Source organism: Micromesistius poutassou (genome assembly GCF_964030765.1).
Source record: "Micromesistius poutassou genome assembly, chromosome: 8".
Lineage (NCBI taxonomy): Eukaryota > Metazoa > Chordata > Actinopteri > Gadiformes > Gadidae > Micromesistius > Micromesistius poutassou.
In genome coordinates this window covers 1437767-1454355 of record NC_140278.1, presented here as the reverse complement: position 1 = coordinate 1454355, position 16589 = coordinate 1437767, and the positions used below count along the sequence as shown (strand labels likewise).

The window sequence follows — 16589 nt, the reverse complement described above, 5'->3', positions numbered from 1 at the left end:
GTAGTTATCACGTTCGCCTCACAAATGAAAGGTCCCCGTTTCCAAACATGTTGGTGAAGTAGACAAAAAGACATGTTTATTTAAGTACCTTCATGAATGACGGCAATTTGATTGGGGTGCAGAAAGTACTGAATGTAGTTTCCGTAGTGTAGTGGTTATCACGTTCGCCTCACACGCGAAAGGTCCCCGGTTCGAAACCGGGCGGAAACAACTGGAATTGTTTACATTTACAGAAAGGCCACCCGTCCCACAATCGCAGGCACATTTAGATTGAATTGAAGGCAGACAGAGATTCTGACAGATATTCATAAAAAACACATTTTGGATGAGTTGCAAGAAAATGTAGTTGTAGTTTCCGTAGTGTAGTGGTTATCACGTTCGCCTCACACGAGGAAGGTCCCCGGTTCGAAACCGGGCGGAAACAGCTTGAAATTGATACGTTAGTGAACGATACAGCGAAAGCTAGCTGCCACCAGTTAACATCTACAGCCATCTGAGACGGGATGCCAAACAGTCTGCATTGGTGATCAAGCAGTCAGAGAATGTGCCTGTAGCTTATTCTCAAAGACAACATTTCTGATGAGGTGCGGGAAGCTGTAGTGTTGCGTTTATCACATTCACCTTACATGCAAAATGTCCTCTATTTAAGGCCAGGCGGAAATTTCTTGACTTTGAAACACTCTAGAACATGAATAGGAGAGCCACATGTCTTGAGGAAACTTCAGTCATTGGGAGATGGAACACCGAACCGTCTATATTTTTGGAGCAAGGAGGAGGCCATATTCCTTAAAAAAACAATCTCAAACGTTGAAATGTCTATAGTTAAAAATGTTTCTGCCAGGCTTTGAACCCAGACCTTTCTTATATAAGGCTAACTTGTTAACCAAAAAACCTTGCAACACCAGCTGTTTGTAAATATGCTGGCTAAATACCCTGTGCTTTCAGTAGGCTTTGCATGTTTGAGATAAAACTAAAAAAAAAATGCAATGAGGAGGAAGAGCAAACATGACGTTTCTATAGTGTAGTGGTTATCACGTTCGACTTACACGCGAAAGGTCCCCGGTTCGAAACCGGGTAGAAACTTCTGTGTGAAGTAGACAACGAGAGTTGTTTATATAAGTACCGTCATGAATGCCGACACCTTCATTGGTGTGCATGAAGCTCCATGTCAAGGTTCTGTGGTGTAGAGGTTGTCACGTTCGCCTCACAAACGAGAGGTCCCCGGTGTGGAAGCATCTGGAATTGTACACATTGACAGAAACGGTACCCGTCACAGGTGAACAAATACAGACTCTTATTGATTGAAGGTACCCGTCACACAAATGCACACACCTTTAGATTGAATAGAAAGCAAGCTAGATTTTATTTCAAGCAGTCAGCCAAATTACCGACAGATATTCATAAAAAACACATTTTGTATGAGTTGCAAAATTATGAAATTGTAGTTTCCGTAGTGTAGTGGTTATCACGTTCGCCTAACACGCGAAAGGTCCCCGGTTCAAAACCGGGCGGAAACATCTTGGCATTGATACATTATTGAACCTTACAACAAAAGCTAGCTGCCACCAGTTAACATCTACAGCCATTCGAAATGGAATATCAAACAATCTGCAATGGTGATCAAGCAGTCAGAGAATGTGCCTGTAGATGGTTCTCAAAGACGACAATTTTGATGAGGTGCGGGAAGCTGCAGTGTGGTGTTTATCACGTTCGCCTTACATGCACAATGTCCTGGGTTTAAGAACGGGCGGAAATTTCTTGACTCTAGAACATGTATCATGTTCGCCTTACACGTGAAAGGTCCCCGGTTCCAAACATGTGTGTGAAGTAGACAACAAAACTTGTTGATTTAAGTACCTTCATGAATGATGACAATTTCATTGGGGTGCAGAAAGCAGTCAGCGTAGTATCCGTAGTGTAGTAGTTATCACGTTCGCCTCACAAATGAAAGGTCCCCGTTTCCAAACATGTTGGTGAAGTAGACAAAAAGACATGTTTATTTAAGTACCTTCATGAATGACGGCAATTTCATTGGGGTGCAGAAAGTACTGAATGTAGTTTCCGTAGTGTAGTGGTTATCACGTTCGCCTCACACGCGAAAGGTCCCCGGTTCGAAACCGGGCGGAAACAACTGGAATTGTTTACATTTACAGAAAGGCCACCCGTCCCACAATCGCAGGCACATTTAGATTGAATTGAAGGCAGACAGAGATTCTGACAGATATTCATAAAAAACACATTTTGGATGAGTTGCAAGAAAATGTAGTTGTAGTTTCCGCAGTGTAGTGGTTATCACGTTCGCCTCACACGCGGAAGGTCCCCGGTTCGAAACTGGGCGGAAACAGCTTGAAATTGATACGTTAGTGAACGATACAGCGAAAGCTAGCTGCCACCAGTTAACATCTACAGCCATTCGAGACGGGATGCCAAACAGTCTGCATTGGTGATCAAGCAGTCAGAGAATGTGCCTGCAGGTTATTCTCAAAGACAACATTTCTGATGAGGTGCGGGAAGCTGTAGTGTTGCGTTTATCACATTCACCTTACATGCAAAATGTCCTCTATTTAAGGCCAGGCGGAAATTTCTTGACTTTGAAACACTCTAGAACATGAATAGGAGAGCCACATGTCTTGAGGAAACTTCAGTCATTGGGAGATGGAACACCGAACCGTCTATATTTTTGGAGCAAGGAGGAGGCCATATTCCTTAAAAAAACAATCTCAAACGTTGAAATGTCTATAGTTAAAAATGTTTCTGCCAGGCTTTGAACCCAGACCTTTCTTATATAAGGCTAACTTGTTAACCAAAAAACCTTGCAACACCAGCTGTTTGTAAATATGCTGGCTAAATACCCTGTGCTTTCAGTAGGCTTTGCATGTTTGAGATAAAACTAAAAAAAAAATGCAATGAGGAGGAAGAGCAAACATGACGTTTCTATAGTGTAGTGGTTATCACGTTCGCCTTACACGCGAAAGGTCCCCGGTTCGAAACCGGGTAGCAACTTCTGTGTGAAGTAGACAACGAGAGTTGTTTATATAAGTACCGTCATGAATGCCGAGACCTTCATTGGTGTGCATGAAGCTCCATGTCAAGGTTCTGTGGTGTAGAGGTTGTCACGTTCGCCTCACAAACGAGAGGTCCCCGGTGTGGAAGCATCTGGAATTGTACACATTGACAGAAACGGTACCCGTCACAGGTGAACAAATACAGACTCTTATTGATTGAAGGTACCCGTCACACAAATGCACACACCTTTAGATTGAATAGAAAGCAAGCTAGATTTTATTTCAAGCAGTCAGCCAAATTACCGACAGATATTCATAAAAAACACATTTTGTATGAGTTGCAAAATTATGAAATTGTAGTTTCCGTAGTGTAGTGGTTATCACGTTCGCCTAACACGCGAAAGGTCCCCGGTTCAAAACCGGGCGGAAACATCTTGGCATTGATACATTATTGAACCTTATAACAAAAGCTAGCTGCCACCAGTTAACATCTACAGCCATTCGAAATGGAATATCAAACAATCTGCAATGGTGATCAAGCAGTCAGAGAATGTGCCTGTAGATGGTTCTCAAAGACGACAATTTTGATGAGGTGCGGGAAGCTGCAGTGTGGTGTTTATCACGTTCGCCTTACATGCACAATGTCCTGGGTTTAAGAACGGGCGGAAATTTCTTGACTCTAGAACATGTATCATGTTCGCCTTACACGTGAAAGGTCCCCGGTTCCAAACATGTGTGTGAAGTAGACAACAAAACTTGTTGATTTAAGTACCTTCATGAATGATGACAATTTCATTGGGGTGCAGAAGGCAGTCAGCGTAGTATCCGTAGTGTAGTAGTTATCACGTTCGCCTCACAAATGAAAGGTCCCCGTTTCCAAACATGTTGGTGAAGTAGACAAAAAGACATGTTTATTTAAGTACCTTCATGAATGACGGCAATTTCATTGGGGTGCAGAAAGTACTGAATGTAGTTTCCGTAGTGTAGTGGTTATCACGTTCGCCTCACACGCGAATGGTCCCCGGTTCGAAACCGTGCGGAATCAACTGGAATTGTTTACATTTACAGAAAGGCCACCCGTCCCACAATCGCAGGCACATTTAGATTGAATTGAAGGCAGACAGAGATTCTGACAGATATTCATAAAAAACACATTTTGGATGAGTTGCAAGAAAATGTAGTTGTAGTTTCCGTAATGTAGTGGTTATCACGTTCGCCTCACACGCGGAAGGTCCCCGGTTCGAAACCGGGCGGAAACAGCTTGAAATTGATACGTTAGTGAACGATACAGCGAAAGCTAGCTGCCACCAGTTAACATCTACAGCCATTCGAGACGGGATGCCAAACAGTCTGCATTGGTGATCAAGCAGTCAGAGAATGTGCCTGCAGGTTATTCTCAAAGACAACATTTCTGATGAGGTGCGGGAAGCTGTAGTGTTGCGTTTATCACATTCACCTTACATGCAAAATGTCCTCTATTTAAGGCCAGGCGGAAATTTCTTGACTTTGAAACACTCTAGAACATGAATAGGAGAGCCACATGTCTTGAGGAAACTTCAGTCATTGGGAGATGGAACACCGAACCGTCTATATTTTTGGAGCAAGGAGGAGGCCATATTCCTTAAAAAAACAATCTCAAACGTTGAAATGTCTATAGTTAAAAATGTTTCTGCCAGGCTTTGAACCCAGACCTTTCTTATATAAGGCTAACTTGTTAACCAAAAAACCTTGCAACACCAGCTGTTTGTAAATATGCTGGCTAAATACCCTGTGCTTTCAGTAGGCTTTGCATGTTTGAGATAAAACTAAAAAAAAAATGCAATGAGGAGGAAGAGCAAACATGACGTTTCTATAGTGTAGTGGTTATCACGTTCGCCTTACCCCGGTTCGAAACCGGGTAGAAACTTCTGTGTGAAGTAGACAACGAGAGTTGTTTATATAAGTACCGTCATGAATGCCGACACCTTCATTCGTGTGCATGAAGCTCCATGTCAAGGTTCTGTGGTGTAGAGGTTGTCACGTTCGACTCACAAACGAGAGGTCCCCGGTGTGGAAGCATCTGGAATTGTACACATTGACAGAAACGGTACCCGTCACAGGTGAACAAATACAGACTCTTATTGATTGAAGGTTCCCGTCACACAAATGCACACACCTTTAGATTGAATAGAAAGCAAGCTAGATTTTATTTCAAGCAGTCAGCCAAATTACAGACAGATATTCATAAAAAACACATTTTGTATGAGTTGCAAAATCATGAAATTGGAGTTTCTGTAGTGTAGTGGTTATCACGTTCGCCTAACACGCGAAAGGTCCCCGGTTCAAAACCGGGCGGCAACATCTTGGCATTGATACATTATTGAACCTTACAACAAAAGCTAGCTGCCACCAGTTAACATCTACAGCCATTCGAAATGGAATATCAAACAATCTGCAATGGTGATCAAGCAGTCAGAGAATGTGCCTGTAGATGGTTCTCAAAGACGACAATTTTGATGAGGTGCGGGAAGCTGCAGTGTGGTGTTTATCACGTTCGCCTTACATGCACAATGTCCTGGGTTTAAGAACGGGCGGAAATTTCTTGACTCTAGAACATGTATCATGTTCGCCTTACACGTGAAAGGTCCCCGGTTCCAAACATGTGTGTGAAGTAGACAACAAAACTTGTTGATTTAAGTACCTTCATGAATGATGACAATTTCATTGGGGTGCAGAAAGCAGTCAGCGTAGTATCCGTAGTGTAGTAGTTATCACGTTCGCCTCACAAATGAAAGGTCCCCGTTTCCAAACATGTTGGTGAAGTAGACAAAAAGACATGTTTATTTAAGTACCTTCATGAATGACGGCAATTTGATTGGGGTGCAGAAAGTACTGAATGTAGTTTCCGTAGTGTAGTGGTTATCACGTTCGCCTCACACGCGAAAGGTCCCCGGTTCGAAACCGGGCGGAAACAACTGGAATTGTTTACATTTACAGAAAGGCCACCCGTCCCACAATCGCAGGCACATTTAGATTGAATTGAAGGCAGACAGAGATTCTGACAGATATTCATAAAAAACACATTTTGGATGAGTTGCAAGAAAATGTAGTTGTAGTTTCCGTAGTGTAGTGGTTATCACGTTCGCCTCACACGAGGAAGGTCCCCGGTTCGAAACCGGGCGGAAACAGCTTGAAATTGATACGTTAGTGAACGATACAGCGAAAGCTAGCTGCCACCAGTTAACATCTACAGCCATCTGAGACGGGATGCCAAACAGTCTGCATTGGTGATCAAGCAGTCAGAGAATGTGCCTGTAGCTTATTCTCAAAGACAACATTTCTGATGAGGTGCGGGAAGCTGTAGTGTTGCGTTTATCACATTCACCTTACATGCAAAATGTCCTCTATTTAAGGCCAGGCGGAAATTTCTTGACTTTGAAACACTCTAGAACATGAATAGGAGAGCCACATGTCTTGAGGAAACTTCAGTCATTGGGAGATGGAACACCGAACCGTCTATATTTTTGGAGCAAGGAGGAGGCCATATTCCTTAAAAAAACAATCTCAAACGTTGAAATGTCTATAGTTAAAAATGTTTCTGCCAGGCTTTGAACCCAGACCTTTCTTATATAAGGCTAACTTGTTAACCAAAAAACCTTGCAACACCAGCTGTTTGTAAATATGCTGGCTAAATACCCTGTGCTTTCAGTAGGCTTTGCATGTTTGAGATAAAACTAAAAAAAAAATGCAATGAGGAGGAAGAGCAAACATGACGTTTCTATAGTGTAGTGGTTATCACGTTCGACTTACACGCGAAAGGTCCCCGGTTCGAAACCGGGTAGAAACTTCTGTGTGAAGTAGACAACGAGAGTTGTTTATATAAGTACCGTCATGAATGCCGACACCTTCATTGGTGTGCATGAAGCTCCATGTCAAGGTTCTGTGGTGTAGAGGTTGTCACGTTCGCCTCACAAACGAGAGGTCCCCGGTGTGGAAGCATCTGGAATTGTACACATTGACAGAAACGGTACCCGTCACAGGTGAACAAATACAGACTCTTATTGATTGAAGGTACCCGTCACACAAATGCACACACCTTTAGATTGAATAGAAAGCAAGCTAGATTTTATTTCAAGCAGTCAGCCAAATTACCGACAGATATTCATAAAAAACACATTTTGTATGAGTTGCAAAATTATGAAATTGTAGTTTCCGTAGTGTAGTGGTTATCACGTTCGCCTAACACGCGAAAGGTCCCCGGTTCAAAACCGGGCGGAAACATCTTGGCATTGATACATTATTGAACCTTACAACAAAAGCTAGCTGCCACCAGTTAACATCTACAGCCATTCGAAATGGAATATCAAACAATCTGCAATGGTGATCAAGCAGTCAGAGAATGTGCCTGTAGATGGTTCTCAAAGACGACAATTTTGATGAGGTGCGGGAAGCTGCAGTGTGGTGTTTATCACGTTCGCCTTACATGCACAATGTCCTGGGTTTAAGAACGGGCGGAAATTTCTTGACTCTAGAACATGTATCATGTTCGCCTTACACGTGAAAGGTCCCCGGTTCCAAACATGTGTGTGAAGTAGACAACAAAACTTGTTGATTTAAGTACCTTCATGAATGATGACAATTTCATTGGGGTGCAGAAAGCAGTCAGCGTAGTATCCGTAGTGTAGCAGTTATCACGTTCGCCTCACAAATGAAAGGTCCCCGTTTCCAAACATGTTGGTGAAGTAGACAAAAAGACATGTTTATTTAAGTACCTTCATGAATGACGGCAATTTCATTGGGGTGCAGAAAGTACTGAATGTAGTTTCCGTAGTGTAGTGGTTATCACGTTCGCCTCACACGCGAAAGGTCCCCGGTTCGAAACCGGGCGGAAACAACTGGAATTGTTTACATTTACAGAAAGGCCACCCGTCCCACAATCGCAGGCACATTTAGATTGAATTGAAGGCAGACAGAGATTCTGACAGATATTCATAAAAAACACATTTTGGATGAGTTGCAAGAAAATGTAGTTGTAGTTTCCGCAGTGTAGTGGTTATCACGTTCGCCTCACACGCGGAAGGTCCCCGGTTCGAAACCGGGCGGAAACAGCTTGAAATTGATACGTTAGTGAACGATACAGCGAAAGCTAGCTGCCACCAGTTAACATCTACAGCCATTCGAGACGGGATGCCAAACAGTCTGCATTGGTGATCAAGCAGTCAGAGAATGTGCCTGCAGGTTATTCTCAAAGACAACATTTCTGATGAGGTGCGGGAAGCTGTAGTGTTGCGTTTATCACATTCACCTTACATGCAAAATGTCCTCTATTTAAGGCCAGGCGGAAATTTCTTGACTTTGAAACACTCTAGAACATGAATAGGAGAGCCACATGTCTTGAGGAAACTTCAGTCATTGGGAGATGGAACACCGAACCGTCTATATTTTTGGAGCAAGGAGGAGGCCATATTCCTTAAAAAAACAATCTCAAACGTTGAAATGTCTATAGTTAAAAATGTTTCTGCCAGGCTTTGAACCCAGACCTTTCTTATATAAGGCTAACTTGTTAACCAAAAAACCTTGCAACACCAGCTGTTTGTAAATATGCTGGCTAAATACCCTGTGCTTTCAGTAGGCTTTGCATGTTTGAGATAAAACTAAAAAAAAAATGCAATGAGGAGGAAGAGCAAACATGACGTTTCTATAGTGTAGTGGTTATCACGTTCGCCTTACACGCGAAAGGTCCCCGGTTCGAAACCGGGTAGCAACTTCTGTGTGAAGTAGACAACGAGAGTTGTTTATATAAGTACCGTCATGAATGCCGAGACCTTCATTGGTGTGCATGAAGCTCCATGTCAAGGTTCTGTGGTGTAGAGGTTGTCACGTTCGCCTCACAAACGAGAGGTCCCCGGTGTGGAAGCATCTGGAATTGTACACATTGACAGAAACGGTACCCGTCACAGGTGAACAAATACAGACTCTTATTGATTGAAGGTACCCGTCACACAAATGCACACACCTTTAGATTGAATAGAAAGCAAGCTAGATTTTATTTCAAGCAGTCAGCCAAATTACCGACAGATATTCATAAAAAACACATTTTGTATGAGTTGCAAAATTATGAAATTGTAGTTTCCGTAGTGTAGTGGTTATCACGTTCGCCTAACACGCGAAGGGTCCCCGGTTCAAAACCGGGCGGAAACATCTTGGCATTGATACATTATTGAACCTTACAACAAAAGCTAGCTGCCACCAGTTAACATCTACAGCCATTCGAAATGGAATATCAAACAATCTGCAATGGTGATCAAGCAGTCAGAGAATGTGCCTGTAGATGGTTCTCAAAGACGACAATTTTGATGAGGTGCGGGAAGCTGCAGTGTGGTGTTTATCACGTTCGCCTTACATGCACAATGTCCTGGGTTTAAGAACGGGCGGAAATTTCTTGACTCTAGAACATGTATCATGTTCGCCTTACACGTGAAAGGTCCCCGGTTCCAAACATGTGTGTGAAGTAGACAACAAAACTTGTTGATTTAAGTACCTTCATGAATGATGACAATTTCATTGGGGTGCAGAAAGCAGTCAGCGTAGTATCCGTAGTGTAGTAGTTATCACGTTCGCCTCACAAATGAAAGGTCCCCGTTTCCAAACATGTTGGTGAAGTAGACAAAAAGACATGTTTATTTAAGTACCTTCATGAATGACGGCAATTTCATTGGGGTGCAGAAAGTACTGAATGTAGTTTCCGTAGTGTAGTGGTTATCACGTTCGCCTCACACGCGGAAGGTCCCCGGTTCGAAACCGGGCGGAAACAACTGGAATTGTTTACATTTACAGAAAGGCCACCCGTCCCACAATCGCAGGCACATTTAGATTGAATTGAAGGCAGACAGAGATTCTGACAGATATTCATAAAAAACACATTTTGGATGAGTTGCAAGAAAATGTAGTTGTAGTTTCCGCAGTGTAGTGGTTATCACGTTCGCCTCACACGCGGAAGGTCCCCGGTTCGAAACCGGGCGGAAACAGCTTGAAATTGATACGTTAGTGAACGATACAGCGAAAGCTAGCTGCCACCAGTTAACATCTACAGCCATTCGAGACGGGATGCCAAACAGTCTGCATTGGTGATCAAGCAGTCAGAGAATGTGCCTGCAGGTTATTCTCAAAGACAACATTTCTGATGAGGTGCGGGAAGCTGTAGTGTTGCGTTTATCACATTCACCTTACATGCAAAATGTCCTCTATTTAAGGCCAGGCAGAAATTTCTTGACTTTGAAACACTCTAGAACATGAATAGGAGAGCCACATGTCTTGAGGAAACTTCAGTCATTGGGAGATGGAACACCGAACCGTCTATATTTTTGGAGCAAGGAGGAGGCCATATTCCTTAAAAAAACAATCTCAAACGTTGAAATGTCTATAGTTAAAAATGTTTCTGCCAGGCTTTGAACCCAGACCTTTCTTATATAAGGCTAACTTGTTAACCAAAAAACCTTGCAACACCAGCTGTTTGTAAATATGCTGGCTAAATACCCTGTGCTTTCAGTAGGCTTTGCATGTTTGAGATAAAACAAAAAAAAAAAATGCAATGAGGAGGAAGAGCAAACATGACGTTTCTATAGTGTAGTGGTTATCACGTTCGCCTTACACGCGAAAGGTCCCCGGTTCGAAACCGGGTAGAAACTTCTGTGTGAAGTAGACAACGAGAGTTGTTTATATAAGTACCGTCATGAATGCCGACACCTTCATTGGTGTGCATGAAGCTCCATGTCAAGGTTCTGTGGTGTAGAGGTTGTCACGTTCGCCTCACAAACGAGAGGTCCCTGGTGTGGAAGCATCTGGAATTGTACACATTGACAGAAACGGTACCCGTCACAGGTGAACAAATACAGCCTCTTATTGATTGAAGGTACCCGTCACACAAATGCACACACCTTTAGATTGAATAGAAAGCAAGCTAGATTTTATTTCAAGCAGTCAGCCAAATTACCGACAGATATTCATAAAAAACACATTCTGTATGAGTTGCAAAATTATAAAATTGTAGTTTCCGTAGTGTAGTGGTTATCACGTTCGCCTAACACGTGAAAGGTCCCCGGTTCAAAACCGGGCGGAAACATCTTGGCATTGATACATTATTGAACCTTACAACAAAAGCTAGCTGCCACCAGTTAACATCTACAGCCATTCGACATGGAATATCAAACAATCTGCAATGGTGATCAAGCAGTCAGAGAATGTGCCTGTAGATGGTTCTCAAAGACGACATTTTTGATGAGGTGCGGGAAGCTGCAGTGTGGTGTTTATCACGTTCGCCTTACATGCACAATGTCCTGGGTTTAAGAACGGGCGGAAATTTCTTGACTCTAGACCATGTATCATGTTCGCCTTACACGTGAAAGGTCCCCGGTTCCAAACATGTGTGTGAAGTAGACAACAAAACTTGTTGATTTAAGTACCTTCATGAATGATGACAATTTCATTGGGGTGCAGAAAGCAGTCAGCGTAGTATCCGTAGTGTAGTAGTTATCACGTTCGCCTCACAAATGAAAGGTCCCCGTTTCCAAACATGTTGGTGAAGTAGACAAAAAGACATGTTTATTTAAGTACCTTCATGAATGACGGCAATTTCATTGGGGTGCAGAAAGTGATGAATGTAGTTTCCCTAGTGTAGTGGTTATCACGTTCGCCTCACACGCGAAAGGTCCCCGGTTCGAAACCGGGTGGAAACATCTGCAATTGTGTGCATTTACAGAAAGGGCACCCGTCCCACAATCGCAGGCACATTTAGATTGAATTGAAAGCAGACAGAGATACTGACAGCTATTCATAAAAAACACATTTTGGATGAGTTGCAAGAAAATGTAGTTGTAGTTTCCGTAGTGTAGTGGTTATCACGTTCGCCTCACACGCGGGAAGGTCCCCGGGTCGAAACCGGGCGGAAACAGCTTGAAATTGATACGTTAGTGAACGATACAGCAAAAGCTAGCTGCCACCAGTTAACATCTACAGCCATTCGAGACGGGATGCCAAACAGTCTGCATTGGTGATCAAGCAGTCAGAGAATGTGCCTGCAGATTATTCTCAAAGGCAACATTTCTGATGAGGTGCGGGAAGCTGTAGTGTTGTGTTTATCACATTCACCTTACATGCAAAATGTCCTCTATTTAAGACCGGGCGGAAATTTCCTGACTTTGAAACACTCTAGAACATGAATAGGAGAGCCACATGTCTTGAGGAAACTTCAGTCATTGGGAGATGGAACACCGAACCGTCTATATTTTTGGAGCAAGGAGGAGGCCATATTCCTTAAAAAAACAATCTCAAACGTTGAAATGTCTATAGTTAAAAATGTTTCTGCCAGGCTTTGAACCCAGACCTTTCTTATATAAGGCTAACTTGTTAACCAAAAAACCTTGCAACACCAGCTGTTTGTAAATATGCTGGCTAAATACCCTGTGCTTTCAGTAGGCTTTGCATGTTTGAGATAAAACTAAAAAAAAATGCAATGAGGAGGAAGAGCAACCATGAAGGTTCTATAGTGTAGTGGTTATCACGTTCGCCTTACACGCGAAAGGTCCCCGGTTCGAAACCGGGTAGAAACTTCTGTGTGAAGTAGACAACGAGAGTTTTTTATATAAGTACCGTCATGAATGCCGACACCTTCATTGGTGTGCATGAAGCTCCATGTCAAGGTTCTGTGGTGTAGAGGTTGTCACGTTCGCCTCACAAACCAGAGGTCCCCGGTGTGGAAGCATCTGGAATTGTATACATTGACAGAAACGGTACCCGTCACAGGTGAACAAATACAGACTCTTATTGATTTAAGTCACACAAATGCACACACCTTTAGATTGAATAGAAAGCAAGCTAGATTTTATTTCAAGCAGTCAGCCAAATTACCGACAGATATTCATAAAAAACACATTTTGTATGAGTTGCAAAATCATGAATTTGTAGTTTCCGTAGTGTAGTGGTTATCACGTTCGCCTAACACGCGAAAGGTCCCCGGTTCAAAACCGGGCGGAAACATCTTGGCATTGATACATTATTGAACCTTACAACAAGAGCTAGCTGCCACCAGTTAACATCTACAGCCATTCGACATGGAATATCAAACAATCTGCAATGGTGATCAAGCAGTCAGAGAATGTGCCTGTACATGGTTCTCAAAGATGACATTTTTGATGAGGTGCGGGAAGCTGCATCCTCATCCTCATCGTCATCCGCTTATCCGGGGTCGGGTCGCGGGGGCAGCAGCTCAAGCAGGGGGCCCCAGACTTCCCTTTCCCGGGCCACGTTGACTAGCTCTGACGGGGGGATCCCGAGGCGTTCCCAGGCCAGTGTTGAGATATAATCTCTCCACCTAGTCCTGGGTCTTCCCCGGGGTCTCCTCCCCACTGGTCGTGCCTGGAACACCTCCCAAGGGAGGCGTCCAGTGGGCATCCTTACCAGATGCCCGAACCACCTCAACTGACTCCTTTCTAAGCAAAGGAGCAGCGGCTCTAATCCGAGTTCCTCCCGGATGACTGAACTTCTCACCCTATCCCTAAGGGAGAAGCCAGCCACCCTCCTGAGAAAACTCATTTCGGCCGCTTGTATCCGCGATCTCGTCCTTTCGGTCATCACCCATCCCTCATGACCATAGGTGAGGGTAGGAACGACGATCGACCGGTAGATCGAGAGCTTTGCCTTGCGGCTCAGCTCTCTTTTCGTCACAACAGTGCGGTAAAGTGAACGCAATACCGCCCCCGCTGCTCCGACTCTCCGGCCAATCTCACGCTCCATCGTACCCTCACTCGCGAACAAGACCCCGAGGTACTTAAACTCCTTCACTTGGGCTAAGGACTCATTTCCTACCCGGAGAAGGCAATCCACCGGTTTCCTGCTAAGAGTCATGGCCTCAGATTTAGTGGTGCTGATCCTCATCCCAGCCGCTTCACACTCGGCCGCCAGCCGATCCAGTGAGTGCTGAAGGTCACAGGCCGATGATGCCATCAGGACCACATCATCTGCAAAGAGCAGTGATGAGATCCTCAGATCACCGAACTGCAACCCCTCCCCACCACGACTACGCCTCGATATCCTGTCCATGAATATCACAAACAGGATTGGTGACAAAGCGCAGCCCTGGCGGAGGCCAACACCCACCGGGAACGGAAGTGACTGGCTGCCGAGAACGCGGACACAGCTCTCGCTTTGGGAGTACAGAGATTGGATGGCCCTGAGGAGTGAACCCCTTACCCCGTACTCCCGCAGCACCTCCCACAGTTTCTCCCGGGGGACCCGGTCATATGCCTTCTCCAAATCCACAAAACACATGTAGACCGGATGGGCATACTCCCAGGCCCCCTCCAGGATCCTTGCGAGAGTGAAGAGCTGATCCGTAGTTCCACGTCCAGGGTGGAAACCGCATTGTTCCTCTTCAATCTGAGGTTCGACAATCGGCCGAACCCTCCTTTCCAGCACCTTAGAGTAGACTTTCCCAGGGAGGCTGAGAAGTGTGATACCCCGGTAATTGGCACACACTCTCTGGTCCCCCTTTTTGAACAGGGGAACCACCACCCCGGTTTGCCACTCAGTTGGCACTGTACCAGACTCCCACGCAATGTTGAATAGGCGTGTCAACCAAGACAGCCCCTCAACACCCAGAGCCTTTAGCATTTCTGGCTGGATCTCATCAATCCCTGGGGCTTTGCCACTGCGGAGATGTTTAACTACCTCAGTGACTTCCATCAGGGAAATTGACGACGAACCACCATCAACCTCGAGCTCTACCTCCATCATAGAGGGCGTGTTAGTCGGATTCAGGAGTTCCTCAAAGTGTTCCTTCCAACGTTCGACTACCTTCTCAGTCGAGGTCAACAGAGTCCCACTCTTACTGTACACAGCTTGGATGTTTCCCCGTTTCCCCCTTCTGAGGTGTTGGATGGTCTTCCAGAAACACTTTGGTGCTGAATGAAAGTCCTTCTCCATGTCCTCTCCGAACTTCTCCCACACCCGCTGCTTAGCCTCCGACACGGTAGCAGCTGCAGCCCTTCGACCCTGCAACTGCGTCAGGAGTCCTCCGGGATAACATACCCCGGAAGGCCTCCTTCTTCAGTCGGACGGCTTCCCTGACCACCGGTGTCCACCACGGTGTCCGAGGGTTACCGCCCCTTGAGGAACCTAAGACCCTGAGGCCACAGCTCACCACCGCAGCTTCAGCAATGGAGACTTTGAACACCGCCCACTCCGGCTCAATTCCCCCAACCTCCACAGGGATGCTAGAAAAGCTCCGCCGGAGGTGTGAGTTGAAGATCTCTAGGACGGGGGCCTCCTCCAGACATTCCCAATTCACCCGCACTACCCGTTTGGGCTTACCAGGTCTGTCCAGACTCTTCCCCCATTCCCTGATCCAACTCACCACCAGATGGTGGTCGGTTGACAGTTCCGCCCCTCTCTTCACCCGAGTGTCCAAAACATAAGGCCTCAGATCAGCTGACACGATCACGAAATCGATCATTGATCTTCGGCCTAGGGTACTCTGGTACCAGGTACACTTATGAGCACCCTTATTGTAGCCCCTTTTATCCCTGATTGATAGAGGGCAGGGCCCTAGGTTCTTTAACCTAACATGAATACTTTTTTGAATAGTTTAGATTCCCTAAATTAATTGATTAAAATGTAACCAGTACCCTTAACTACGAACAACACATTTAAACATACACAATGACATAAACACTACACGTAAGCAAACAAACAAAAATGTATGATTTCAAATGTTTACTTGCTTTAGAATAAAGTGAAACGGTTACAACATAGGCTATATACACGTATTAACCAAAGCCGGCATTCTAAATGAAAGAAAACAAAGAAACAAAAGAAACCCCCGTTGCAGGCCTGATGACGCCGCGTACTCCTCTTCACTCCTATGAGCGAACGAGGACCGTACTCACGTACAGGTGAGTGGTGGGTGACGTCGGTAGTGTGTCGGTAGTGTTCCAGGGAGAACCCCGAGAGTCCATGAAAAGTCCGCGGCAACGGCACTCGTCCTTGGCGTGTTGCCTTGGTTCCTCCTGGCCGGAGGAAGGCGAACGAAGCCCGTCGGCGCCTCTGCCCGGTCCGCGGTCCCCAAGAAGCTGGTCCTAGCAGCGACGCTGGCTGCGTTAACCAACCGCCACTCGTTCCAACTGGTTAAGTTGGTAGTCGGACTCGAACTCCGCTGGGTGAACCAAACTGTAAAGCTGATAGGTCATCCACTTTAGCTGAAAACTATTCTTAACATGTGCTCTTTGGACACGTCTTTTCCTCCTCTCTCTTTCTCCCAACTCCCGCGCGTTTCCCTGACCTCTCACCCTCACTTCCCCGTCTCCCATTCACCCCCATTACGCCCCCTCCTGGCGGGATGGCCACATTACAGATAAACAAACAGATATATACAACATATAAATCACAAAACACAATAGCAAAATAGCAAATATGCAACCTAACAAAACATTACGAAAAACAATAAACTCTATGTATATACTCAAATCCCTGATTTTAACCCGGTTACATTATGTTAAAACATGGTGTTCGTTATGGACAATCCATGACTAGCACAGAAGTCAAGTATGTTAT

The 16589-nt window shown here is 44.9% G+C and overlaps 27 non-coding genes across 27 annotated transcripts; all 27 read left to right on the top strand.

Moving 5' to 3' along the window:
• Nucleotides 1-137: 137 nt before the first annotated feature.
• AC3HAE_022469 (transfer RNA valine (anticodon CAC)) lies at nucleotides 138-210 on the top strand. Its single transcript has one exon. It is a non-coding gene; the product is annotated as a tRNA-Val (tRNA).
• Nucleotides 211-351: 141 nt separating this feature from the next.
• On the top strand, nucleotides 352-424 carry AC3HAE_022468 (transfer RNA valine (anticodon CAC)). Its single transcript has one exon. It is a non-coding gene; the product is annotated as a tRNA-Val (tRNA).
• A 586-nt stretch (nucleotides 425-1010) lies between these two features.
• AC3HAE_022466 (transfer RNA valine (anticodon UAC)) lies at nucleotides 1011-1083 on the top strand. The gene has a single exon. It is a non-coding gene; the product is annotated as a tRNA-Val (tRNA).
• Nucleotides 1084-1444: 361 nt separating this feature from the next.
• On the top strand, nucleotides 1445-1517 carry AC3HAE_022464 (transfer RNA valine (anticodon AAC)). Its single transcript has one exon. It is a non-coding gene; the product is annotated as a tRNA-Val (tRNA).
• A 540-nt stretch (nucleotides 1518-2057) lies between these two features.
• AC3HAE_022463 (transfer RNA valine (anticodon CAC)) lies at nucleotides 2058-2130 on the top strand. Its single transcript has one exon. It is a non-coding gene; the product is annotated as a tRNA-Val (tRNA).
• Nucleotides 2131-2271: 141 nt separating this feature from the next.
• On the top strand, nucleotides 2272-2344 carry AC3HAE_022462 (transfer RNA valine (anticodon CAC)). Its single transcript has one exon. It is a non-coding gene; the product is annotated as a tRNA-Val (tRNA).
• A 586-nt stretch (nucleotides 2345-2930) lies between these two features.
• Nucleotides 2931-3003, top strand: AC3HAE_022461 (transfer RNA valine (anticodon UAC)). The gene has a single exon. It is a non-coding gene; the product is annotated as a tRNA-Val (tRNA).
• Nucleotides 3004-3364: 361 nt separating this feature from the next.
• On the top strand, nucleotides 3365-3437 carry AC3HAE_022460 (transfer RNA valine (anticodon AAC)). The gene has a single exon. It is a non-coding gene; the product is annotated as a tRNA-Val (tRNA).
• A 540-nt stretch (nucleotides 3438-3977) lies between these two features.
• Nucleotides 3978-4050, top strand: AC3HAE_022459 (transfer RNA valine (anticodon CAC)). Its single transcript has one exon. It is a non-coding gene; the product is annotated as a tRNA-Val (tRNA).
• Nucleotides 4051-4191: 141 nt separating this feature from the next.
• AC3HAE_022458 (transfer RNA valine (anticodon CAC)) lies at nucleotides 4192-4264 on the top strand. Its single transcript has one exon. It is a non-coding gene; the product is annotated as a tRNA-Val (tRNA).
• A 1008-nt stretch (nucleotides 4265-5272) lies between these two features.
• On the top strand, nucleotides 5273-5345 carry AC3HAE_022457 (transfer RNA valine (anticodon AAC)). Its single transcript has one exon. It is a non-coding gene; the product is annotated as a tRNA-Val (tRNA).
• Nucleotides 5346-5885: 540 nt separating this feature from the next.
• Nucleotides 5886-5958, top strand: AC3HAE_022456 (transfer RNA valine (anticodon CAC)). The gene has a single exon. It is a non-coding gene; the product is annotated as a tRNA-Val (tRNA).
• A 141-nt stretch (nucleotides 5959-6099) lies between these two features.
• AC3HAE_022447 (transfer RNA valine (anticodon CAC)) lies at nucleotides 6100-6172 on the top strand. The gene has a single exon. It is a non-coding gene; the product is annotated as a tRNA-Val (tRNA).
• Nucleotides 6173-6758: 586 nt separating this feature from the next.
• On the top strand, nucleotides 6759-6831 carry AC3HAE_022435 (transfer RNA valine (anticodon UAC)). The gene has a single exon. It is a non-coding gene; the product is annotated as a tRNA-Val (tRNA).
• Nucleotides 6832-7192: 361 nt separating this feature from the next.
• Nucleotides 7193-7265, top strand: AC3HAE_022423 (transfer RNA valine (anticodon AAC)). Its single transcript has one exon. It is a non-coding gene; the product is annotated as a tRNA-Val (tRNA).
• Nucleotides 7266-7805: 540 nt separating this feature from the next.
• On the top strand, nucleotides 7806-7878 carry AC3HAE_022411 (transfer RNA valine (anticodon CAC)). The gene has a single exon. It is a non-coding gene; the product is annotated as a tRNA-Val (tRNA).
• A 141-nt stretch (nucleotides 7879-8019) lies between these two features.
• Nucleotides 8020-8092, top strand: AC3HAE_022398 (transfer RNA valine (anticodon CAC)). The gene has a single exon. It is a non-coding gene; the product is annotated as a tRNA-Val (tRNA).
• A 586-nt stretch (nucleotides 8093-8678) lies between these two features.
• On the top strand, nucleotides 8679-8751 carry AC3HAE_022386 (transfer RNA valine (anticodon UAC)). The gene has a single exon. It is a non-coding gene; the product is annotated as a tRNA-Val (tRNA).
• Nucleotides 8752-9112: 361 nt separating this feature from the next.
• On the top strand, nucleotides 9113-9185 carry AC3HAE_022374 (transfer RNA valine (anticodon AAC)). The gene has a single exon. It is a non-coding gene; the product is annotated as a tRNA-Val (tRNA).
• A 540-nt stretch (nucleotides 9186-9725) lies between these two features.
• On the top strand, nucleotides 9726-9798 carry AC3HAE_022362 (transfer RNA valine (anticodon CAC)). Its single transcript has one exon. It is a non-coding gene; the product is annotated as a tRNA-Val (tRNA).
• A 141-nt stretch (nucleotides 9799-9939) lies between these two features.
• Nucleotides 9940-10012, top strand: AC3HAE_022350 (transfer RNA valine (anticodon CAC)). Its single transcript has one exon. It is a non-coding gene; the product is annotated as a tRNA-Val (tRNA).
• A 587-nt stretch (nucleotides 10013-10599) lies between these two features.
• On the top strand, nucleotides 10600-10672 carry AC3HAE_022338 (transfer RNA valine (anticodon UAC)). The gene has a single exon. It is a non-coding gene; the product is annotated as a tRNA-Val (tRNA).
• A 361-nt stretch (nucleotides 10673-11033) lies between these two features.
• Nucleotides 11034-11106, top strand: AC3HAE_022325 (transfer RNA valine (anticodon AAC)). Its single transcript has one exon. It is a non-coding gene; the product is annotated as a tRNA-Val (tRNA).
• Nucleotides 11107-11646: 540 nt separating this feature from the next.
• Nucleotides 11647-11719, top strand: AC3HAE_022313 (transfer RNA valine (anticodon CAC)). The gene has a single exon. It is a non-coding gene; the product is annotated as a tRNA-Val (tRNA).
• A 141-nt stretch (nucleotides 11720-11860) lies between these two features.
• AC3HAE_022301 (transfer RNA valine (anticodon CAC)) lies at nucleotides 11861-11934 on the top strand. The gene has a single exon. It is a non-coding gene; the product is annotated as a tRNA-Val (tRNA).
• A 585-nt stretch (nucleotides 11935-12519) lies between these two features.
• AC3HAE_022288 (transfer RNA valine (anticodon UAC)) lies at nucleotides 12520-12592 on the top strand. The gene has a single exon. It is a non-coding gene; the product is annotated as a tRNA-Val (tRNA).
• A 354-nt stretch (nucleotides 12593-12946) lies between these two features.
• On the top strand, nucleotides 12947-13019 carry AC3HAE_022276 (transfer RNA valine (anticodon AAC)). The gene has a single exon. It is a non-coding gene; the product is annotated as a tRNA-Val (tRNA).
• The last annotated feature ends 3570 nt before the right edge of the window (nucleotides 13020-16589 follow it).